Source organism: Oryx dammah, unplaced genomic scaffold (assembly GCF_014754425.2).
Source record: "Oryx dammah isolate SB20612 unplaced genomic scaffold, SCBI_Odam_1.1 HiC_scaffold_5, whole genome shotgun sequence".
Lineage (NCBI taxonomy): Eukaryota > Metazoa > Chordata > Mammalia > Artiodactyla > Bovidae > Oryx > Oryx dammah.
The window spans coordinates 67,077,862-67,104,287 of record NW_024070189.1 but is presented as its reverse complement, the minus strand read 5'-3'; the positions used below and the strand labels follow the sequence as shown (position 1 = coordinate 67,104,287).

Sequence of the window (26,426 nt, the reverse complement as noted above, 5' to 3'; positions counted from 1 at the left end):
ATGAAATTAAAAGACGCTTACTGCTTGGAAGGAAAGTTATGACCAACCTGGACAGCATATTCAAAAGCAGAGACATTACTTTGTCAACAAAGGTCCGTCTAGTAAAGGCTATGGTTTTTCCAGTGGTCATGTGTGGATGTGAGAGTTGAACTATAAAGAAAGCTGAGCGCTGAAGAATTTATACTTTTGAATTGTGGTGTTGAAGAAGACTACTGAGAGTCTCTTGGACTGCAAGCAGATCCAACCAGTCCATTCTAAAGGAAATCACTCCTGGGTGTTCATTGGAAGGACTGATGTTGAAGCTGAAACTCCAATATTTTGGCCACCTGATGCAAAGAGCTGACTCATTTGAAAAGACCCTGATGTTGGGAAAGATTGTGGGCAGGAGGAGAAGGAGACGACAGAGGTTGAGATGGTTTGATGACATCACCAACTCGACGGACATAAGTTTGGGTAAACTCTGGGAGTTGGTGATGGACAGGGAGGCCTGGCGTGCTGAGGTTCATGGGGTTGTGAAGAGTCAGGCACGACTGAGCGACTGAACTGAACTGAACTGAGATCATACAGTGTTTGTTTTCCTGGTCTGGCTTATTGCAGTTAGCATAATGTCTTCTAGGTTTATCCATGTTGTCACAAATGGCGGTATTTCCTTCTTTTTAAAAAAGACTGAGCAATATTCCATTATATGTATATACCACATTTTCTTTTCAGTTCTCCTGTCAAATGGACATTTGGGTTATTTCTATATCCTGACTATTGTGAAAAATGCTGCAGTGAACATGGGAATGCAGACATCTCTTTGAGATTCTAATTTTACTTTTAATTGGAGAATATTTGCTTTACATTATTGTGTTGGTTTCTGCCATATATCAACATGAATCAGCCTTAGGTATACATATTCCCCTATCTCATGAACCCCTCTCCCACCTCCCGCCAACCACCCTATCCCACCCCTTTAGGTTGTTGCAGAGCTCTGGATTTGAGCACTAGGCGTCATAGAGCAAATGACCATTGGCTGTCTAATTTTACGTATGGTAATGTATATGTTTCATTACTGCCTTCTCAGTTTGTCCCACCCTCTCCTTCTCCTGCCGTGTCCACAAGTCTGCTCTCTAAACTGCGTCTCCATTGCTGCCCTGCAGATAGGTTCATCAGGACCATCTTTCTAAATTCCATGTATATGTATTAATATACAATGTTTGTTTTCTCTTTCTGACTTACTTCACTCATATAACAGGTTTAGATTCATCCACCTTGTTAGAACTGAATCACAAGCATTCATCTTTATGGCTGAGTAATATTCCATTGTGTACATATACAACAATTTCTTTATCCATTCATCTGTCAATGGACATCTAGGTTACTCCCATGTCCTAGCTATTGTAAACAGTGCTGCAATTGAACACTGAGGTACATGTGTCTTTTTCAACTATGATTCCCCAGGTTATATGCCCAGTAGTGGGATTGTTGGGTCATATGGTAGTTTTATTCCTAGTTTTTAAGGAATTCTCATACTGTTATTCATAGTAGCTGTATCAATTTGCATTCCCACCAACAGTGCAAGAGGGTTCCTTTTTCTCCCCATTCTCTCCAGCATTTATTATTTGTAGGTTTTTTTGATGAGGGCCTCTCTGACTGGCCATTCCTGAAGAACTATGGACAGAAGTTCAAACATTGTATAGGAGGCAGTGATCACGAACGTCCCCAAGAAAAAAGGAAATGCAAAAAGGCAAAATGGTTGTTTGAGGAGGCCTTACAAATAGCTGAGAAATGAAGGGAAGTAAAAGACAAAGGAGAAAAGGAAAGATATACCCATTTGAATGCAGAGTTCCAAAGAATAGCAGGGAGAGATAAGAAAGCCTTCCTCAGTGATCAATGCAAAGAAATAGAGGAAAACAATAGAATGGGGAAGACGAGATCGCTTCAAGAAAATTAGAGATACCAAGGGAACATTTCATGCAAAGATGGGCACAATAAAGAACAGAAAATGATATGGATCTAACAGAAGCATAAGATATTGAGAAGAGGTGGCAAGAATTCACAGAAGAACTATACCAAAAAAACTTCATGGCCCAGATAACCATGATGGTGTGATCACCCACCTAGATCCAAACATCTTGGAATGCAAAGTCAAGTGGGACTTAGGAAGCATCACTATGAACAAAGCTAGTGGAGGTGATAGAATCCCAGTTGAGCTATTTCAAATCCTAAAAGATGATGCTGTGAAAGGGCTGCACTCAATATGCCAGCAAACTGGGAAAACTCAGTAGTGGCCACAGGACTGGAAAAGGTCAGTTTTCATTCCAATCCCAGAGAAAAGAAATGCCAAAGAATGCTCAAACTACCGCATGCTGCTGCTGCTGCTGCTGCTAAGTTGCTTCAGTCACGTCTGACTCTGTGCGACCCCATAGATGGCAGCCCACCAGGCTCCCCTGTCCCTGGGACCCTCCAGGCAAGAACACTGGAGTGGGTTGCCATTTCCTTCTCCAATGCATGAAAGTGAAAAGTGAAAGTGAAGTCGCTCAGTCATGTCCAACTCTTTGCGGCCCCATGGACTGTAGCCTACTACACTCCTCCGTCCATGGGATTTTCCAGGCAAGCGTACTGGAGTGGGTTGCCATTTCCTTCTCCAGAGGATCTTCCTGACCCAGGGATCGAACCCAGGTCTCCCACACTGTAGGCAGACGCTTTACCGTCTGAGCCACCTTATTTTTGCTTTTGTTTCTTTTGCCTTGGAAGATTGACTTAAGAAATTATTGCTACAATTTATGTTAGAGAATGTTTTGCCTGTGTTCTCTTCTAGGAGTTTTATGGTGGCATGCCTTATTTTTAAGTCTTTACATCATTTTGAGCTTATTTTTGTGTATGGTGTGAAGGAACTTTCAAATGTTGTTGATTTACCTGTGCTGTCCAGCTTTCCCAACACTCATTGCTTAATACACTGTCTTTTCTTCATTGTATACTCTTGCATCCTTGGTCAAAAAATGAATAACTGTAGGTGTGAGTGTTTGCTCCTGGGCCTCCTATTCTGTTCCACTGATCTATGTGTCTCTTTTGTCAATACCATGCTTTTTTGATTACTATCTATTTGTAGTATTGTCTGAAGTGTGGAAAAGTTATGCCTCCAGCTTTATTCTTTTCCCTCAGAACGGCTCTGACAGTTCTGGATCTTTTGTGGTTTTATATAAATTTTAGGATTATTTGCTCTAGTTCTGTGAAAATGTCATGGATAATGGATAGTGCATTCCATGTGTGCTCAGTCATGTCCAAATCTGACTCTGTGGTCTCATAAATGTTGCCCACCAGGCTCCTCTATCCATGGACTGTTCCAGGCAAGTATACTGGGTTGGGTTGCCATTTCCTACACTATGGGATCTTCCTGACACAGGGATCAAACCCATGTCTCTTGCATCTTCTGCACTGGCAAGCAGTTTCTTTATCGCTGTGCCTTCTAGATCACATTAAATTGTAGAATGCTTTGAGTATTATGGACATTTTAACAATATGAATTCTTTCAATCCAAAAGCATGGAATATTCCCTTAATCAGTGTTTAACAGTTCTCAGCATAGAGTATTTCACCTCCTTGGTCAGGTTTATTCCTAAGTATTTCATTTAATTTTTTGATGTGATTTTAAAAGTTGGTTTTTTTTTTAAACTTTTTCTTTGTGATATTTCATTATGAGTGTGAAGATATGCAACAGAGTTCTGTATGTTAGTCTTGTATCCTGCTACCTCGTTGAGTTTGCTTATTGTTTTTAATAGTGTTCATATGTAGTCTATAGGGTATTCTATATGGAGCTAGTGGAGGTGATGGAATTCCAGTTGAGCTATTTCAAATCCTGAAAGATGATGCTGTGAAAGTGCTGCACTCAGTATGCCAGCAAATTTGGAAAACTCAGCAGTGGCCACAGGACTGGAAAAGGTCAGTTTTCATTCCAATCCCAAAGAAAGGCAATGCCAAAGAATGCTCAAACTACCGCACAATTGCACTCATCTCACATGCTAGTAAAGTAATGCTCAAAATTCTCCAAGGCAGACTTCAGTAATACGTGAACCGTGAACTCCCTGATGTTCAAGCTGGTTTTAGAAAAGGCAGAGGAACCAGAGATCAAATTGCCAATATCCGCTGGATCATGGAAAAAGCAAGAGACTTCCATAAAAACCTCTATTTCTGCTTTATTGACTATGCCAAAGCCTTTGACTGTGTGGATCACAATAAACTGTGGAAAATTCTGAAAGAGATGGGAATACCAGACCACCTAACCTGCCTCTTGAGAAGTCTGTATGCAGGTCAGGAAGCAACTGACATGGAACAACAGACTGGTTCCAAATAGGAAAAGGAGTACATCAAGGCTGTATATTGTCACCCTGCTTATTTAACTTATAGGCAGAGTACATCATGAGAAACGCTGGACTGGAAGAAACACAAGCTGGAATCAAGATTGCCGGGAGAAATATCAATAACCTCAGATATGCAGATGACACCACCCTTATGGCAGAAAGTGAAGAGGAGCTAAAAAGCCTCTTGATGAAAGTGAAAGAGGAGAGCGAAAAAGTTGGCTTAAAGCTCAACATTCAGAAAACGAAGATCATGGCATCTGGTCCCATCACTTCATGGGAAATAGATGGGGAAACAGTAGAAACAGTGTCAGACTTTATTTTGGGGGGCTCCAAAATCACTGCAGATGGTGACTGCAGCCATGAAATTAAAAGACGCTTACTCCTTGGAAGAAAAGTTATAACCAACCTAGATAGTATATTCAAAAGTAGAGACATTACTTTGCCGACTAAGGTCCATCTAGTCAAGGCTATGGTTTTTCCTGTGGTCATGTATGGATGTGAGAGTTGGACTGTGAAGAAGGTTGAGCGCCGAAGAATTGATGCTTTGAACTGTGGTGTTGGAGAAGACTCTTGAGAGTCCCTTGGACTGCAAGGAGATCCAACCAGTCCATTCTGAAGGAGATCAGCCCTGGGATTTCTTTGGAAGGAATGATGCTAAAGCTGAAACTCCAGTACTTTGGCCACCTCATGCGAAGAGTTGACTCATTGGAAAAGACTCTGATGCTGGGAGGGATTGGGGGCAGGAGGAGAAGGGGATGACAGAGGATGAGATGGCTTGATGGCATCACGGACTTGATGGAGTGAACTCCAGGAGATGGTGATGGACAGGGAGGCCTGGCATGCTGCAATTCATGGGGTCGCAAAGAGTCGGACACGACTGAGCGACTGAACTGAGCTGAACTGAACTGATATGGAGTATCTTATAATCTTCATATAATGACAGTTCTACCTCTTTTCTTCCAATATGGATATATTTTATTTTATTTTATTGTGTGATTGCTATCACTAGGACTTCCAACACTATGTTGAATTGAAGTGGTGAGAGTGAGCATCTTGTCTTATTGCAGATTTTAGCAGGAATGGTTTCAGCTTTTCATTGATGAGTATTATGCTGGCTGTGAGTTTGTCATGCAGAGCTTTTTACTGTGCTATGTTCCCTCTATTCCCACTTTGGTGAGATTTTTTATCATGAATAGATGTTGAATTTTATCTAACGATCTTTCTGCATCTATTTAGATGACTGTGTGGCTTCTGTGGTGTATCATGTGTTTCATGCGATCATGTGTTTCTGTGGTGTTTTGTGTGACGTATCACACTGATTGATTTGCATGTGCTGAATCATCCTTGTGACCCTGGGAGGAATCCAACTTGATCATGGTGTATGGTTCTTTTTATGTGCTGTTGGACTCAGTTTGCTAATGTTTTGTTCAGAATCCTTGCATCTATATTAATCAAAGATATTGGCCTATGTATATATTTTTGGGAGTGTGTTTGTCTGGTTTGAAATTATAGTGATTGTGGTTTCTTAGAATGACTTTGGGAATGTTCCTTTTCATTCAATATTTTGGAAGAGTTTGAAAAATACTGGCATAAGTTTTTCTTTGTATGTTTGATAGAATTCCCCAGTGAAGCCATTCAGTCCTGGACTTCTGTCTGCAGGGAGTTTTGTTTTTTTTTAACTGCAAATTTTATTGTATGTCTAGTGATGGATTTGTTCCAATTATCTAGTTTTGTCTTGATTCAGTTTTGGTCAGCTGTATATGTCTAAAAACTTTCTAGAAACATGTCCATTTGTTCTAGGTTGTGCAATTTGTTGGCAAATGTTCATAGCATTCTCTTACAGATTTTTTTGGTGGGGGGAGATATTGGTTATTATTTTTTCTCTTTCATTATGTTTTGTTAATTTGAGATCTCCATCTTTTCTTTCTTTCTTCTTATATATATGTATACATGTACATATATATATCCAGTTCCAGTTCAGTTGCTCAGTCATGTCCAACTCTTTGCAACCCCATGAACTGTAGCACTCCAGATCTCCCTGTCCATCACCAACTGCCGGAGTCTACCCAAACCCATGTCCATTGAGTCAGTGAGGCCATCCAACCATCTCATCCTCTGCCATCCCCTTCTCCTCCTGCCCTCAATCTTTCCCAGCATCAGGGTCTTTTCAGATGAGTCAGCTCTTTGCATCAGGTGGCCAAAGTATTGGAGTTTCAGCTTCAACATCAGTCCTTCCAAAGAACACCCAGAACTGATCTCCTTTAGGATGGACTGGTTGGATCTCCTTGCAGTCCAAGGGACTCTAAATAGTCTTCTCCAACACCACAGTTCAAAAGCATCAATTCTTTGGCACTCAGCTTTCTGTATAGTCCAACTCTCACATCCATACATGACTACTGGAAAAACCATAGCCTTGACTAGATGGATCTTTGTTGACAAAGTAATTATATATATATGTGTGGGTGTGTGTATATACATATGTGTGTGTATATATATATATGTGTGTGTGTATACATATATATACATATCTCCTACTTCACTCCTCCAATCTCACATTCTAAGTGATCACAGAATGCCAGACTGGGCTCCTGTGTTATGCAGCAACTACCCACTAGCTCTCTATTTCACACGTATCATGTGTATTTTTTTAAGAACTAATTCAATCATCACCTTGAGGTCCTTTGCAGACACAGCTTCAACAGAAGTATTATGATTTTACATTTTGAAAAGTCATTATTTTCACTCAGTCTTATGAGGCCTCACAGAAAATAAAGAAGATTCTTTTGAAGATGGATAGTAGAGGCCTTGATAATCTGAGTTAAGAAAAGCATTTTCATAATTGAATATGGTCTGTGTTCACCTTTTCCTTCTCATATATGGAATTTTCCCATTTGCCAATGAATCCTCCCAACTCAAGCATCTCTTAAGTCAGCTCAACTAGAACAGAATGACTAAGCATAGCACCAGTATTTGGGGAAGAATCTGAAAAATATGATTTTTTCCAGTTTCCCAGAAGTCACCCTAGTCTGTGTAAAGTTTAAACCTATTATTAAGAATCTGAAAAATATGATATTTTCCAGTTTCCCAGAAGTCACCCTAGTCTGTGTAAAGTTTAAACCTGTGTAAAGTTGTGCAGCATCAACCTAGTACTAGTTGATGGTGCACAAGGAGAGACACAAGGTCCTGATGGGGGAGATTGTTAAGAAACAGCTTCCAAGAAGTGGTTTGTTTTAAATAGTGGAATATCTTCCGTTTAGCAAACACTTGGTTAGATTTATAAACTCTATAAGCAGAAACAGTATTGTGGAACAATTTAAAAATATAATCTCTAAAAGATCAGTACCAGGGTTTGAAGCGTGTGCCAAATGACTACATCTACCTAATATCCTTGGTCTAGAGGAATCGTCCTTTGATGTCTCTCTTCTTTCCTTTTTAAAACTGGACTAAAACATATCCACAACACAGGAATGATGTGCAGATTAAAAGAATTACTGAGTATATATTTTAGAACATTGCACAGACAACAGTGTTAAATGCATATATTAGGCATAATTAGAAGTTTCCCTTGCACAAGAGACGGTCTCACTGCCTTCAGATCCCTTGTAAATCACAGAGCTGTGCACATTCACATAGTCCATCAGAGTGATCTTGCTATATCTACTTCTGCTTCATTGACTATACTAAAGCCTTTGACTGTGTGGCTCACAACAAACAGTGGAAAATTCTTCTACAGATGGGAATACCAGACCAACTTACTGGCCTCCTGAGAAATGTCTATGGAGGCCAATAAGCAACAGTTAGAATTGGACATGGAACAATGGGCTCATTCCAAATTGGGAAAGGAGTGTGTCAAGGCTGTATCATGTCACCTTGCCTATTTAATTTAATTTACTGTCCTCCATATGAATTCCCCTGAGGGCAGAAACAAACCTCTGGCCACCTGCTCTTCCCACCTCAGTGTGATGATACAGAGTACATCATGTGAAATCCTGGACTGGATGAAGCACAAGCTGGAATCAAGACTGCAGGGAGAAACATCAATAACTTCATATATGCACATGACACCACCCTTATGGCAGAAAGCAAAGAGGAACTGAAGAACCTCTTGATGAAAGTGAAAAAGGATAGTGAAAAACCTGGCTTAAAACTCAACATTGAAAAAACAAAGATCATGGCATCTGGTCCCATCACTTCATGGCAAATAGATGGGGAGACAATGGAAACAGTGATGGGCTTTATTTGGGGGGCTCCAAAATCACTGCAGATGGTGACTGCAGTGGTGAAATTAGAAGATTTTACTCCTTGGAAGAAAAGCTATGAAAAACCTAGACAGCATATTAAAAAGCAGAGACATTACTGACAAAGGTCCATACAATCAAAGCTATGGTTTTTCCAGTAGTCATGTATGAATGTTAGAGTTGGACCATAAAGAAAGCTGAGTGCCCAAGAATTGATGTTTTTGAACTGTGGTGTTGGAGAAGACTCTTGAGAGTCTTTTGGACTGCAAAATCAAACCAGTCAATCTTAAATGAAATCAGTCCTGAATATTCATTGGAAGGACTGATGCTGAAGCTGAAGCTCCAGTACTTTGGCCATCTGATGCGAAGAGCTGACTTAGAAAAGACCCTGATTCTGTGAAAGATTGAAGGCAGGAGGAGAAGGGGATGACAGAGGATGAGATGGTTGGATGGCTTCACTGACTCGATGGACATGAGTTTGAGCAAGCTTCAAGAGTTGGTGATGGACAGGGAAGCCTGGCATGCTGCAGTCCATGGAGTCGCAAAGAATTGAATATGACTGAGGGACTGAACTGAATGATAAAATTGAGAACTCATGAAATCATCTGAAAAGTGTAAACCTGAATATACCAATATGGTGCAAATTAGAGTGTATTGATGGTAAGTGTAGGACATGTGATTGAAAAGCTACTTTGTGTGTGAATGGTTAGTTTCTCAGTCATGTCTAACTTTTTGCAACCCCATGAACTGTAGCCTGCCAGGCTCCTTTGTCCATGGTGTTTTTCAAGCAAGGATACTTTGAGTGGGTAGTCATCGCTTTCTCCAGGGGATCTTCCCAACCCAGGGGTTAAACCTGAGTCTCCTGCATTGCAGACAGATTCTTTACCATCTGAGCCACCAAAGCAGCTATAAAAGGTACATTAGGACCACGTTATTTATCAGGTTATCTTGAATCTTGTAAAGCTTGTTGAATATATATGCCCACATCAGTTTCCTTATGAATTTGATTTGTGAGCTCTGGGAAAATTGGATATTTATGTTATGATCAGTCAAGTCACTGTTAAATAGGAATTCCTCTGTTGCCTTTGTAGTATGATTCACATTACTTGAAATCTGAAAGAAAAAGTGTCATTTCTTTAATATTGTTGAAAACTGAAATCCAAAGTTAAATTTTTCCTAATAGCACCAGCATTAAATGGGGGAACAATAGAGAATATGAGTTCTGTTTTTTTTTTAAGTGGCATCATCTTTTTGCTATAAACAGCAGCTTTCTCCATAGAATGTTCCTCAGAGCCTCCAATACCTCTTTGTTCCTCAGGCTATAGATAAGGGGGTTGAGCATGGGGGTGATGATAACATCAAACACAAAGAGACACTGGTCCACATCTGTGGGGAGAGAGGAACCTGGGGTCATGTAGATGATCATAGCTGGACCAAAGTAGAGGCTCACTACACTGAGGTGGGAAGAACAGGTGGCCAGAGCTTTGTTTCTTCCCTCAGGGGTGTTCATATGGAGGACAGTGAGAAAGATGAGGATGTAGGAGGTCAAGATGAGTCCAAAAGGTATGAGGAGGAAAATAATGCCAGATGCCAACACCACCTTCTCATAGGTTGAGGTATCCTCACAAGAGAGCTTCAGAAGGGCCATAACCTCACAGAAGAAATGGTGAACCTCCCTGGAGTCACAAGTAGAGAAATCATGGCATAAATTGTGTGCATAAGGGAGATGAGCATACCCCCAACCCATGAACCAATGGCCATTTGCAAACAGACTCTGGGGGTCATGATGACTGGGTATCTAAGGGGGTAACAGATGGCCAGATAGTGGTCAAAGGCCATGAGCGTCAGGAGAACACACTCAGCCACTCCTAGCATCAAGTAAAGAAAGAGTTGGGCTCCACAGCCAATGTGAGAGATGAAACTCTGTCCAGAGAAGAAATCATTGACCATCTTCGGGACAGTGGTGGAGATTAGGGTGAGGTCCATGAGAGAGAGCTGGATGAGTAGGAAATACATAGGAGTGTGAAGGTGGGCATCATCCCAGATCAGTAGGGCCAAGACTGAGTTTCCAGTGATGGCAACCCCAAGAATGAAGAGAATTATGGTGATGAGAAGGCCAGGATGCCTGGAGTCTGAGAAGAGGCCCAGGAGAATGAAATCAGTAATGGAGGATTCATTTCCTTGCTTCATGTCTTAGTTGACTGGTTTGATCTGGAGGATCAAGGGAGAAAAGCACAGAAAGTAAGACTGCTCTTCCTTTGTAGATATACCACTGACTTTTATCTTTTCCTGAAAATCAAATATTTATGAAGTGAATTCAAATATATAGTAGTATATTTAAATGTGGGCAAGATTAATGATTTGGCATCCACTGATATTTAAAAACATTATTTAGCAATCCATACTCAATGCAAATGAAGAAAATATATTTTGGTCATATTGTTTAGCATTGTATTGTTGCTATAATTTTGTTAAGGATTAGAAGTGTGATCTTCATTCAGTATGAAAATTCCATACATCTTGGTGGTGTGATATACGCCCAGACTTCTTCCGAAGTGGATTTTAATGCACAGCCACCACTGGGATCTGGAATGTCAGCATATTTATTGCTTATAGATTCTCCAGCTAAGTCTAGATTTATCCTTAGGGAACGCAGAGATCACAAGCAGGTGGCCTGGTTATGGGTGAGAAATTTTACTGCCTAGTTCTGTAGAAAGATGTCAAGAGGAGAAGGTGGGATAAGTAAGGATAATGGAGAAATTTGGGAAGTGGAGAGACATGATGGCAACACAGAATGACAAGTAACAACTGGTGATGGAAGAAGTACCCTTTTTCAATCCATCTTCTCACGAACATTATTCACACGATATGTCTGCCTGATCATTCTACTGAAAGCGTATCACTGGCTTGCTTTATTCCCTAACCCTTATTTTATATTCCTTTACCATCTGAAATCTTACTATTATTTGCATGTTTATTTATCTATTGTTTGTTCCCCCCATGAAAATGCAGGTTCTCTGGGGACAAAGTATTGATTAAGTATTGTTTCCTCAGTGCCAATAAAGAACCTGACAGGTACCAGGCACTCAATCAGAATTTATGGGACACAGAAAAGGATGAAAAGCTTCTATACAGAGAGAGAGAGTTGAAAAAACAGGGATAAAGACCAGAATTCCTAGCAGAGTATCATTATATAAATGGCTTAATCACATGCTGACATTGCTGTTCTACTCCCAAGAAACTTTATCTACTGGCATTTTCCATGATTTTCCAAATCCAAGTTGGCCTCATTCTTCAGCTCCTCCAGCTTCTATGCACAACTAAGGTCCTAGAGTTGCTCAGCAAGGAGTGGAGTGGAGCTGGACTTTCGACTAAGGGGAGGTGGCCTGTGCAAAATCAAAATGAACAACATGAATTTTCCAGCTCTGGATATGGCTATCTCACACATATCTCTGAGTTTAAAGAATTGAAAAAGTGACTTTACAACATGATAGCCTTGTGTTAAAGTAAGCAAATGAACTGGGTTCATCTCACAAACGAGTGACTAGGGAGAGGGTTCTATGCAGCCCTGCCCTGGCCTTTATGACTGTATGTTGAATTTACAAATTTAAGCATGAATTTGAGCATACATTGGTGAATGTGTAAATCTGAAGCCAGTATTTTAAATATTTATGACTATGTTGAATAATATAATTCTTTTTTTGAAACTAGGTTTGGTTAGAACTTCTTTCCAAAGCTTAGAAAACAACAAAGATGTTGAGATGTGTTTGATTCTTTGGGACTCTGTGGATTGTAGCCCACCAGGCTCCTCTGTCCCTGGAATTTCCCAGGCAAGAATACTGGAGTGGGTTGCCATTTCCTTCTCTGGAGGATCTTTCTGACCCAGGGTTCAAATTCACAGCTCCTGAATTGGCAGGTGGATTCTTTACCACTGAACCACCAAGGAAGCCTGAATAATAAGATGCTCTTTTTGAAACTTGACTTAGTTAGAACTTCTTTCCAAAGCCTAGAAAACAACAAAGATAGCTTAAAAAGAAAACTTTTTATTTTATATCAGAATATAGACAATTAACAATGTTTATTTTCAGGTGGGCAAAAAAGGGACTCTAAACCACATTTCTGAGAACAAAGGATTGCACCAATGTTTATAACACAAAGAGTTTAACTATTTTTCTTAAACTCACAAGTTACTAACTAGTAGTTGATCAGTTTAATAGCATTATAAGCTGTGTATGTGTAAATACAGATGACCCATGAACTTATCACATATAATCTGCCTCTGCTGCTGCTGCTGCTGCTAAGTCGCTTCAGTCGTGTCCGACTCTAGTGACCCCATAGATGGCAGCCCACCAGGCTCCCCCCTCCCTGGGATTCTCCAGGCAAGAATACTGGAGTGGGTTGCCATTTCCTTCTCCAATGCGTGAAAGTGAAAAGTGAAAGTGAAGTCGCTCAGTCATGTCCGACTTGTAGCGACCCCATGGACTGCAGCCTTCCAGGCTCCTCCCTCCATGGGATTTTCCAGGGAAGAGTACTCGAGTGGGTTGCCATTGCCTTCTCTGATAATCTGCCTCAGGGTCTGGCAATTCACTGAATTCTCATGCAGCTGCTCAACTCTCCAGGAGGGTTTTATCATACAGCTGGGAGTTTATTCCGAAGCATTTTGAAGATGTTAACCCACACAGAGGGTCACAAATTATTTCCAATTCTTGTGTCTCCCCACAAGAGCGTAAGACAATTACCTGTTTCTCCACTGTGGGCTACCTTGTTATCGTACGTGTTGTCATCCTTGTCACCTCCTAGAGATTCTTAATTCTTCTGTATCTTCCTTTGTATTGTGCAGCTCATGAAGTCAAACATCAGGCTCTTTATGAGGGGAATAAAGTCTTACAGCTGATGGTCTTGGTGACGTTGGTACTGCAAGCTCATAGCTGATCCAGAATGTCTCTGGTGGGCCATGAAGCAGAGATTAAACACAGCACTGTGGACAAGAGAGATACCGCGAGCACTCTGGGGAACGTGTCAGCTCAGTTCAGCCCTGGCAGGTAATTAGCTCAGCTACCAGGGGGCAAAGCCAAACACATTCAGGGAAAAAAGTCCCTCTCAGCCATCTGCTCAGCAGGATGACGGTGAAAAGCAAAGTGAGATTTAAACTCTGACTCACCACTTTTTAGTACCTGCATGACCTGGGAAATTTCCATTGACTTCCTCACTTCTGTTTCCTCATCTACAAATTGGTGATAACAATAGACTTTCTCATCGAATTGCCCTCATGGCTAAATGTAATAATGAGTGTGAACAGTATATCCTAATTGGCCACAATAGCCTTAAGATGAATTTTTCGGAGTCAATCACATTACAAAATATCTAATATTGATTTAACCTGGATTCAGAAAATTTAAGATTATGTCATCCAGTCCCATCACTTCATGGCAAATAGATGGGGAAACAGTGGAAACAGTGTCAGACTTTATTTTTGTGGGCTCCCAAATCACTGCAGATGGTGACTGCAGCCATGAAACTAAAAGATGCTCACTCCTTGGAAGGAAAGTTATGACCAACCTAGACAGCATATTAAAAAGCAGAGACATTACTTTGCCCACAAAGGTCCATCTAGTCAGGGCTATGGTTTTTCCAGTAGTCCTGTATGGATGTGAGAGTTGGACTATAAAGAAAGCTGAGCACCGAAGAATTGATACTTTTGAACTGTGGTGTTGGAGAAGACTCTTGAGAGTCCCTTGGACTGCAAGGAGATCCAACCAGTCCATCCTAAAGGAGATCAGTCCTGGGTGTTCATTGGAAGGACTGATGTTGAAGCTGAAACTCCAATACTTTGGCCACCTGATGTGAAGAGATGACTCATTTGAATCCACAGAAGAACTATACAAAGAAGATCTTCACAACCCAGATAATCACGATGGTATGATCACTCACCTAGAGCCAGACATCCTGGAATTCGAAGTCAAGTGGGCCTTAGAAGCATCACGATGAACAAAGCTAGTGGAGGTGATGGAATTCCAGCTGAGCTATTTCAAATCTTAAATGGTGATGCTGTGAAAGTGCTGCACTCAATATGCCAGTAAGTTTGGAAAACTCAGCAGTGGCCATAGGACTGGAAGAGGTCCATTTTCAATCCAATCCCAAAAAAAAGGCAATGCCAAAGAATGCTCAAACTACCACACAATTGCACTCATCTCACATGCTAGTATAGTAATACTCAAAATTCTTCAAGCCAGGCTTCAACAGTACATGAACTTTGAACTTCCAATATTCAAGCTGGATTTAGAAAAGGCAAAGGAACCAGAGATCACATTGCCAACATCTGTTGGATGACTGAAAAAGCAAGAGAGTTCCATAAAAACATTTATTTCTGCTTTATTGACTATGCCAAAACCTTTGTGTGGATCACAGAAAACTGTGGAAAATTCTTAAAGAGATGGAATACCAGACCACCTGACCTGCCTCTTGAAAATCTGTATGCAGGCCAGGAGGCAACAGTTAGAACTGGACATGGAACAACAGACTGGTTCCAAATCGGAAATGGAGTATTTCAAGGCTGTATATTGTCACCCTGCTTATTTAGCTTATATGCAGAGTACATCATGAAAAATGCTGGGCTGGATGAAGCACAAGCTGGAATCAAGATTGCCGGGAGAAATATCAATAACCTCAGATATGCAGATGACATCACCCTTATGGCACAAAGTGAAGAAAAACTAAAGAACCTCTTGATGAATTTGAAAAAGGAAAGTGAAAAAGTTGGCTTAAAACTCAACATTCAGAAAACTAAGATCATGGCATCTGGTCCCATCACTTTTTGGCAAATAGATGGGGAAACAGTGGAAACAGTGACAGACTTTATTTTGGAGGGCTCCAAAAGCACCACAGATGGTGACTGCAACCATGCAATTAAAACTTGCTTACTCCTTGGAAGGAAAATTATGACCAACCTAGACAGCATATTCAAAAGCAGAGACATTACTTTGCCAAGAAAGGTCCATCTAGTCCAAGCTAAGTTTTTTCCAGTAGTCATGTATGGATGTGAGAGTTGGTCTGTAAAGAAAGCTGAGCACCAAAGAATTGATGCTTTTGAACTGTGGAGTTGGAGAAGACTCTTGAGATCCCTGGGACTGCAAGGAGATCCAACCAGTCCATCCTAAAGGAGATCAGTCCTGAATATCCATTGAAAGGACTGATGTTGAAGCTGAAACTCCAATACTCTGGCCACCTGATTTGAAGAACTGACTCACTAGAAAAGACCTGGATGCTGGAAGATTGAAGGCGGGAGGAGAAGGGGACAACAGAGGATGAGATGGTTGGATGGTATCACCGACTCAATGGGCATGAGTTTGAGTAAACTTTGGGAGTTGGTGATGGACAGGGAGGCCTGGCATGCTGCAGTCCATGGGGTCGCAAAGAGTCAGACACGACTGAGCAACTGAACTGAACTGATGGCTGAATTGTGTTGTTGTGCAGTAGAAACCAACCCAACATGGCAAAACAATTTTCCTCCAGTCATCAGATAAGTTTTAAAAAATGAACGAAAGAAGAGGGACCTATCACTCCAGCAACACAAATGAAGCATGCTGAGGGGATTAGGAGAAAGGCTATTTTTACACAGAGAATGGGTTGTTATTCAGGCCTCGTATATATTTACTTTGAAGTGGTGTAGTTTTGTGCTCCTCTGCTTTCAGAGAACTCATTGATTTAGTTACTTAAAACTGACTTTAACCGGAGAGAGGGTATAAATTCAACATTTGTAGAGAGAAAATGAAGACAGGGAGAGTTTCATTGGGTTTTATCAGATCCTACTGCCTCCAGGGAGATCTTAACTCTGAACTGTCTACTCAATGGGACATAGGAGCCTGCTTTGAAATAGGGTACATCCTGAGCATCTCCCTTATTGAGCCCACAACTTCCCTGTTCCTTAGGCTATAGATGAGGGGGTTCAGCATGGGGGTGAGGATGGTGTCAAACGAAGAGAGCCTGGTTCAGAACAGAGATGTGAGAAGATCCAGGCCTCATGTATATTTGCATGGCTGGGGCATAGTAAAACGTGAGCACAGTAAGATGGGAGGAACAGTAGCCAGGGCCCCGTTCCTGCCTTCGGGGGAGTTCATTTGCAGGACCTGGAGGAAGATGAGAGTATAGGAAGTCAGAATGAGGCTTGTGGGGAGAAGAACCCCAACAATGCTGGTCCCTACTAGTCCTTTCTCATAGGCAGATATGTCCTCACAAGACAGCTTCATGAGGGCTTTGACTTCACAAAAAAAGTGGTAGAGCTCTCAGGAGCCACAGAGGGGAAAGTCATGGCATAAGCCATGTGGACCAAGGATGCCAGAGTCCCTCCCACCCAGGACCCCACAGCCATCAGCTGGAAGACCCAGTGGCTGATAATGATTGAGTATTTGAGAGGATGACAGATAGTCACATAGCGGTCATAAGCAATGAGTGTCAGGAAGAGACACTGCTATCCCAAGAGTCAAGGTAAAGAAGATCTGGGCCCCACAGCCAATCAGGGAAATGTTTCTCTTCCCTAAGAAAAAGTTGACCAACATTTTGGGCACTATGCAAGAGATGAAAATCAGGTCAATGAGAGAGAATTGGCTAAGCAGAAAATACATGCAGGTATGAAAGTAGGGATCTGTCCAGATGAGAAGAATCAAGCTGATATTTCCTATGATAGCAACGATGTAGATGAGGAGGACAACAGAGACAAGGAGATCAGTATGTCTCATTCCTGGGAAAAGGCCCAAGAGAATGAAATCTGTGCTCAATGTCTTGTTTCCTGTCTCCATGTTGTCTCCTTACCAGCTTCACCTGAAAGAAAACGGAGACTTTTAAACACATGTGTAAATGAGAAAGGAATTAAACCAGAAACATAAATTTAGTAAGTGATGGCATAACATAGAACATTTTGGAAGGACTGAAAACAGAATTTTATCTGCTTCATAAAGATGCTAAAACCATAGGAGAAAAATTAATAACTAGAGCATAAAAGTGACACTAGATTTTTTTCCCCATCAGTGTCCTAACCCTTCCTGTAGGCAAGTGTTTTCACTTTTAATTATCTTCTTCTGATAATATGAACAATTCTAATATTTATGCATCTTTTCATATTCCTAGTTTCAGTCAATGCAATCTTGGTATCACACAAGGATACCTTAATGAAATAAATCTATAATTTAGGTATAACATGAACTAAACACATCTCCTGAAGTTAACAGTTGTGTTTTGGGAAACTCTAATATCACATATTTGACTTGATGTTGAATTTCCTTCAGGATAGGGGCCAATGAATGCTGAAATATACTAGGTCTTCAGAAAAATTTGCCCTTAGTAGAATGGGTTTTCTAAGTCTTCCTGCACCAAATGTATTCAGAGATTAAACAAGCAGCAAAGATTAAATTTGATATCTCTCAGAAGGATAAAAAAGGACACAACTTTTAAAGTTGATGCCCATTCTTACTGTATTTTAGAGTCAACTTGGATGGAATTTTATTTCATTTATATAGAAAGAAACAAGGAAATTGCCTCAAGGGTTTACAGCTTCCCCCAGTTACCCTTTGCACTGATGGCCAACCTAACCCATCAGAAAAAAAAATACCCAAATATCTGAGTGAAATGCAGATAAAGTAGTTTATTGAATCTCTGTGAACACAATGGCCTCTGCCTTGAGTCCCTCAGCCAGAGGGAAGAGGTGCTGCCCTGTCTCTTTCTTTCTACTTGGTTTCTTGAACCACTTTGAGCTTTTACTTGTGGCTCTTAGACATCACTATGTACCAAGACCACATGGACTGCTTACTATTAATAAAATGTACTCCCAGAGAACTGGATGCTTAGGTCTAGGATGAGATCCTGAAACCTTCATCTGTAAGTGGAGCCCATGTGATTCTGATGTTGGAAATATAGGCTGTGCTTGAGAAGCCTGGTCCTGGAGAAGGTCTGTGTATGCGTGTTAAGTCACTTCAGTCATGTCTGACTTTGTGACCTTATGGATTATAGCTTTCCAGGCTCCTCTGTCTATGGGATTCTCCAGGCAAGAATACTGGAGTGGGTTGCCATGCCCTCCTCTAGGGCATCTTCCTGGCCTAGGGATTGAACCCAAGTCTCTTATATCTCCTACCTTGGCAGGCAGGTTCTTTACCATTAGTGCCACCTGGGAAGCCCCCTGGCTAAGCTATAGGGTCCATATTCGGTAGTGATATCTGTGCATTGTGTTACATTCTCTTTTTAACCCCAGAGACACATGCATAAATTGTATTTCATATTTTCTCTTAAACTACATAACTAACTGAATTGATTAGTACCTTTAGATTGCTGCAGAGCTTTGATCCTGTAACCACAGGCAGTAGTGGAATAATTACTATAGTTCTGTGTCACATATCAGATTTATTAACTGAAGTCAATAGATCTGATAAAATGCTATTATACACCTTGATGTCCATACATTTCATGGATGCCCAGGTGATTAAAATAGTCTGCATTCTCTCTTTCAAATGAAGAATTTATTACTCTCAATGGAGTTTGCCTCTCAGAGTCACCAAAGTGAACTGATACCAGCTTGATGCCTTTGTATGAATGATCAATGCCAAAATAATTTATTGCTTCAGTGTGTTACCTTAACAAACTATGGAGAGCACAGTCATATTGGTGACTTGATATAAGTTGTTGTTCCAAATTTTCCAATAAGTAGTTTCAAAGGCCCACAGTATGAATTTTACCACTTCTATAAATCTTCCTAAACCAACCACACTTTGTGTGTATGTATTAAAGATTATGGAAGTAGCCAAAGATGTACTGAGGTGAGAGAGGGTTAGCTCTTTTCCCCATGACCCCACTAAAACTGGGGGAAAATAAATAAGAAAGCAACTTTGCAAGTTTCAGACTAAATTCTGCCAAACCTACAGATATTTATTGACCAAACATGTATAAGAGGCTCACAAGAAACTTTATGGAACCTATTCTGTGAGTTCAAGGAAGCCTAGTCTTCCTAGATGTTCTCACCATCTTCTGTATGAATGATTCATTTCATTCATTCAACAGTGAGAGGTAGGTTTCTAGCATCCAGAAAGCCAGCATTGTGCAAACAGAATCCAAAGTTTAAGGCTTGATATGGCCTGGCTGGTGAGTTTAGCCTAGATCCCTCATAATTAAAAGAAAGGATACACATAACCAAGCTTTACTCATGAGTAGAGAATGTATCTAAGACAACTTTTAATAGTTAATCTATATATTAGGGTTACATTTAATCTTACTTGTAGCAACCCATTTCTACTATTCACCATGTTAAACAGCAAGACACTATTTCCACCAATACAATTCTATCTTGTCAATCTTTAATTATTGTTTATCTATTTCTTCTTAAGTAAAACATTTAAGAGCCTCTGGTCTAGAACCTAAGAGCTCATCTAGTTCAATATTCTTTGATTCTAAGACAATTGAGCACCAAACCTAACTGATACTGTGAAATACTTTCACACTGAAACTGGTAACCTTTTTGGGTTTTCTCTTTCTTCTACTTTTACCAATATTTTTCTATTCTGAGGCCACATACCAGTGTTTTGTTCTTTTAAAAAAACTGTCATATGAGTTGACTGATAGTATAAATGAAGTCTAACATATCTTAATTCTGGTCCCTGGAGCACAGACTCTACAGGAGAATTTATCTCTTTCTCTATCTCTATCTCTCTCTTTTTTAAAAAGATTCTTTTGGGGGGGTTGGGGTAGCCTGATCATAATATTTATGTACATGAAATATCTTGAGAAAGCACACAAAAGGATTAGCTTATTTGTTCATTTCTTCAGTGTCCATTCTAATCTAGATTGAATGGCTCGATGAAGGAAAAAAGTTCCAGTGTTATTTCTCATGATCCACATGTAGAAGGCATGAATATCCCTGGAATCCTGGCTGTCTAGAGCAGATGCAACACATCCAGGAACCAGCAAAACCATTTTGCATGGTGGCTCTTCCCCAGAAGGCAGTAAAGAAGTGGGAATTCAGATGTGCCAAGCTAAAGTTTTTTGTTTTTAATTTACTTCATTGGCCCAATACAGTATGGTCCAGCTCATTCACTGGATGACAGTGTTTTCACTCACTTTAGCTGTACAGTGAGGTTGGTGTGTCCAGAAGGAGATGCTTTAGCTCAAGGAACAATTGATACAGAACTACTTAGGAGAAATAGCACTTGACAAGTTCATCACTGAACCACTTTCTTCTGTACAGAATCTGGTTGTTTACAAATATTATCTGGTTGGATGAGCCACAAAAACCACTGGGATAGAGACAGCAGGTGTTTCCCCCCTCTGTACCATAAACTAAGAGATTTATACTCCAAGAAGTTAAGTGAGCTGTTGGTCAGAAAAAAGATACTTGAACCTACTGAATCTTGTGCTCAAGTGTATCTTCCTCTCAAAATGCACTCTCCTGTGCAAGTAAGATGATAATAATACAGTGATTTTCATTCTCTATTTTAACAAAATGCTTTCTATAATTAACACCAAAAATACTGCAGCCACAGAGGGATATTAGAGTTTGGATTATTCAGGCAAGTGAGGAGAATATCAAGGGAAAATTAAGTGAGAATTTTTCTCTTGTCTGAAACTGAAAGTCTGAGGAGTAAGTCTTTATTTCTTATTCATTTCTGAACAAGTGGTGTGGCATTAAATAAATGTCTGTAGTAAGAGGCTGGTGAAAGCTAAGTGAAGTTCCAGGGTAGAAAACAGTTTGGGAAAGAGGTAAGGATGGCTATTCTCCCAAGGTATAATAGAAGATGTCTTATGAGCAGTTAGTCAAATCTAGAAGATGAAACGTATGCTAATTCTGCACCTTACAAGGAAAGTATTATATAGACTATATTCTTATTAAAAACAAAGTATAAAAGGAATCTAAAAAACAAAAACTCTCAGATCAATGCCAATGTTAATTCAGGAAATGCACAAGATAGATTCAAAATAAATTGCTGAGAAGAGCAAAAAAACAGAACATGGACATGAGGAAACACAAACTAGAGGGGAATAGAATCAAACAATTGGAATGCACTTTGTGAGAATGATTGACATGTAACTGATTAAACATGGAATATTTTGTTTAGGTAACAGAAAAGTATGTATAAATACATTTTGTAAGTCATTGTTTTTGTAATTAAATTATTTAAAATCTCATCTCTGGAGGTGTGTGTGTATTTTGTGTGTAAACATAGGTATGAATTTTTTTAGGTGATTCATTTACTTATGTATACTTTAGATGGCCTCTTAGTCTTATATTTCATTCAGTAGGTTATTTTCCTCCCACTCTCTAACAAACAGAGAACATCAAAATTCTTGCATACTTTGTTTAGGTGGAAAATATGGTTTTCACTTATCACTGTAAACCCAAACAATTTTATAGCATTTTGTACATAGCTGCTAGATGTAGAACACTGTCTGGGCAAGAAAATTTCATTGTCATTAGATATAGGATGTTCTGTCTCCTTTAATTTCAGGAGACACACTTTTGCTTTCTGTGGAAGAAGAATGAAATGTTCCGATTCTTTGAGAGGCAGATCAAAGGCTCAACTCTTACAAAGCCCATTGCAAAATAGGATAGTAAAATTTAATTCTTTTGTGGACAATGCATACATGGAGAATATTTCTCTTCTACCTGGGTTTGTAGATGTAATGTCATATACTTCAGTTCAGCTTAGTTCAGTCGCTCAGTCGTGTCTAACTCTCTGCGACCCCGTGAACCGCAGCATACCAGGCCTCCCTGTCCATCACCAACTCCTGGAGTTCACCCAAACCCATGTCCATTGAGTTGTGAGGCCATCCAACCATCTCATCCTCTGTCATCCCCTTCTCCTCCTGCCCTCAATCTTTTCCAGCATCAGGGTGTTTTCAAATGAATCAGCTCTTTGCATCAGGTAGCCAAAGTATTGGAGTTTCAGCTTCAGCATCAGTCCTTCCAATGAATATTCAGGACTGATTTCCTTTAGGATGGACTGGTTGGATCTCCTTGCAGTCCAAGGGACTCTCAAGAGTCTTCTCCAATAGTGAAAGTGAAGTCGCTTAGTTGTGTCCTACTCTTTGCAAGCCCATGGACTGTAGCCTATCAGGCTCCTCCTCCATGGGATTTTCCAGGCAGGAGTGCTGGAGTGGATTGCCATTTCCTTTTCCAGGGGATCTTCCCAACCCAGGAATCGAACCCAGGTCTCCCGCATTGCAGGCAGATGCTTTACCATCTGAGCCACCAGGGAATACCACAGTTCAAAAGCATCAATTCTTCAGCTCAGCTTTCTTTATAGTCCAACTCTCACATCCACACATGACCACTGGAAAAACCATAGCCTTGACTAGACGGACCTTTGTTGACAAAGTAATGTCTCTGCTTTTTAATATGCTGTATGCTGCTGCTAAGTCACTTCAGTCATGTCCAACTGACTCTGTGCGACCCCATAGACGGCCTCCTACTAGGTTCCTCTGTCCCTGGGATTCTCCAAGCAAGAACACTGGAGTGGGTTGCCATTTTCTTTCCCAAATATGCTGTATAGGTTGGTCATAACTTTCCTTCCAAGGAGTAAGTGTCTTTTAATTTCATGGCTGCAATCACCATCTGCAGTGATTTGGGAGCCCAGAAAAATAAAGTCAGCCACTCTTTCCACTGTTCCCCCATCTATTTGCCATGAAGTGATGGGAACAGATGCCATGATCTTAGTTTTCTAAATGTTGAGCTTTAAGCCAACTTCTTCACTCTCCTCTTTCACTTTCATCAAGAGGCTCTTTAGTTCTTCCTCACTTTCTGCCATAAGGGTGGTGTTATCTGCATATCTGAAGTTATTGATATTTCTTCCAGCAATCTTGATTCCAGCTTGTGCTTCATCCAGCCCAGCATTTCACATGATGTACTCTATAAGTTAAATAAGCAGGGTGATAATAGACAGCCTTGACGTACTCCTTTTCCTATTTGGAACCAGCCTGTGATTCCATGTCCAGTTCTAACTGTTGCTTCCTGACCTGAATATCATACTTAGTGAAGTCAAAGTTGGAAAGCAGAAAGTTCCAATCTTAATGTGAATGTTTAGAAAGTATCCTTACTAGTATTGTCATTTTGTTCCTCATCTCACCTGAAATCCTCAAGGTCCCTTCATGGTGTTGTTGCTCTGTTCAGTACAGGTCTAGACCTGGTGGCATCTGGATGACTGACGTGGTCTTCATCAAGATTATTCTTTTCACTTCTCCTTGAGCCTCATCACTGCACTGTAATGGATCAAATAATAAGGTGCTCGACACAGGAAGATCTTGTGCAGCCAAATCTTCTCGAGGATTTGACAAATCTTCTCTATAACAGAACCAATAAGAGCCTTAATTACCTTAACTCACAATTGAGAGTCGGTGTACTGTCCCTCCCACTGCTGATATCACTAGGTAAAAATAGCCCAGGTTACTCCTGTGGTGTCTTTTCTATACCAATGTCTCCCCAACTTGTTCAATTGTAGATATCACCTGAGGATTGAGGAAACACAGGAATTCTAATGTTCCTGAATCAAAATGTCAGGAATATGTGTATTTATCAAGGTCTCTTTGTCATTACCACCAGACAAATGTGGCACAAACTGATTAATGGAAGATTTACTTGCTCACCAAAAAGTGATAGTGGAGGACAGAGCTCCTGGTGGTAGATCTTAACACTGGCTGCAGGTAGAAATTGTCTGCATCATTCAAGAACAGGGTGGTATATCCTTACCATTAGTAATTTAACCTTTCTCCCCACCCTTGTTCTAATATGTAGGTAACATGGAGAAACACTGTTTCCACTTTCCTCCCAATAGATGATTAAATCTGCTGCTCTTAGGAAACATGGAGGGTGAAAATGAAAGACCCTGAATGTGTTTGTCCTCCATGCTGGAGTATGTATGGATACAGGCAGAGACTTGATATAAAGCCTTTACCCACAAATGTGCTCAATAATAGTTGTTAACTTGGTATTACTGTTGGTTTAGGGTTTGCAGGAAAAGTGCCATTCAACCTGGTTATTGGGTAGTTCCAATCACCTTTGGGGATTAGAGCAGTAGGTTCCAAATCCCAGATCCCAGACAGAGATCCCAGTGGCACTGGCTCTGTTTTTTGAAGTTTTATTTTCCTGGATTTTCCAGCTTGTGTGTTAGACATTAGGCTGAGTGAGTTAATAGGATGATACCATCTGAAAACAGAGCCTTATTAGAGTTCTGTGTCCTCGTTGATAAATTAAAAGTTTAGACTTCATGGTTTCAAGTTAGAAATTTTACCAAAAAATGAATCATAACCATCCCTGTCCTCAGTTACTTTCTTCATGCATTTGGGACAAATTAGTTTGGTGAGCATATTTTCAAGAAACTGTTGACCATTTGAATGTATTCTTTGGGAAAAATGTCTATTCAGGTCCTTTGCCTCTTTAAAAAAATGGATTATTAGAGTTTTCACTACTGAGTTGTATGAGTTCCTCAATATATTTTGGAATGCTTTATCAGATATGTGGTTTTAAATTTTTTTCTCACAATCTGTAAGTTGCCTATTTATTTTTATTGATTGTTTCTATTTCTGTGTAGAGATTTTTCATCTGATGTCCTACTTGTTGATTCTTGCTTTTGTTGCTCGTGCTTTTGGGGTCATATCCAAAAAAAAATCACTGCCAAAATCAATGTCAGGAAGATTTTCTCCTAGGTTTTCTCCTATGAATTTTATGTGAATGATGCAAGATAGGGGTCTAATTTCATTCCTTTGCATTTGCATATCCAAGCATTTATTGAAGAAACTATCACTTCAACATCGAGTATTCTTGGATCCCTTTTCAAGTATTAGTTGATTGTATATGCCTGGATATATTTCTGGATTCTCAATTCTGTTCCATTGGTCTCTGTGTCAGTTTTTATGCCATTATCATACTGTTTTGATTACTATAGCTTTGTATTATAGTTTCAAATCAAGTAGTGTGATGTCTGCTTTCACTTTTGTTCTTTTTCAGGATTTCATTGTCTATTCAGGATCTTTTGTGGTTCCATACAAATTTTAGGGTTGTCTTTTCTGTTTATGTGAGAAATGCCCTTAGGATCTTGATAGGAATTGCATTGAATCTATAGTTGGCTTTGTGAGGTATGGATATTTTTTATAATATAAATTCTTCTAACCAATGAACACAGGGTATCTTTCCACTTGCTAGTGTTTTCTTCAGTTTTCTTTGTCAATGTCTTATAATTTTTATTGTACAGATCGTTCACCTCCTTGGATAAATTTACTTCTAAGTCTGTCATTGTTTTGATGCTGTTATGAATGAGACTGTTTTCTGTATTACTTTTTTAGACAGTTCATTTTTGATGCATAGAAAAACAACTAACTTTTCTATGTTGATTTTTATTATTCTACAACTTTACTGAATTGTTTATTAGTTATAACTGTTTTTTTTTAGTCCTTAGGATTTCCTTTATAGAAGGCAATTCCATCTGCAAACAAATAATTTTACTTCATAGTTTGTCTATCTTTCATTTTTTTGGTTTGATCTCTCTTGCTAGGACTTCTAGTACTATCTTGAAAAGTAGAGTTGATAATAGACACCTTTTTCTTATTCCTAATCCCAAAAGAAAACATTCAGTCTGAATGAATGAAGAATCCATTCATGACTGGATATGATGTTAGCTGTGAACTTGTCATATATGGCCTTTATTATGTTGAGATATGTTACTTCTATTTCCACTTTTTGAGTGTATTTGTAATGAATGGATTGGGAATTTTGCCAAATGTTTTTTTCACTATCTATTGAGATGATCATATAATTTTTACCTTTAATTCTATTAAAGTGATATTATATTTATTGATTTGAGTATGTAGAACCATTCTTG

General features: G+C 39.8%; 2 pseudogenes; both read right to left on the bottom strand.

Moving 5' to 3' along the window:
* Positions 1 to 9,823: 9,823 nt before the first annotated feature.
* On the bottom strand, positions 9,824 to 10,794 carry LOC120863751 (annotated as a pseudogene).
* Positions 10,795 to 16,424: 5,630 nt separating this feature from the next.
* LOC120864501 lies at positions 16,425 to 17,375 on the bottom strand (annotated as a pseudogene).
* Between the last annotated feature and the right edge of the window lie 9,051 nt (positions 17,376 to 26,426).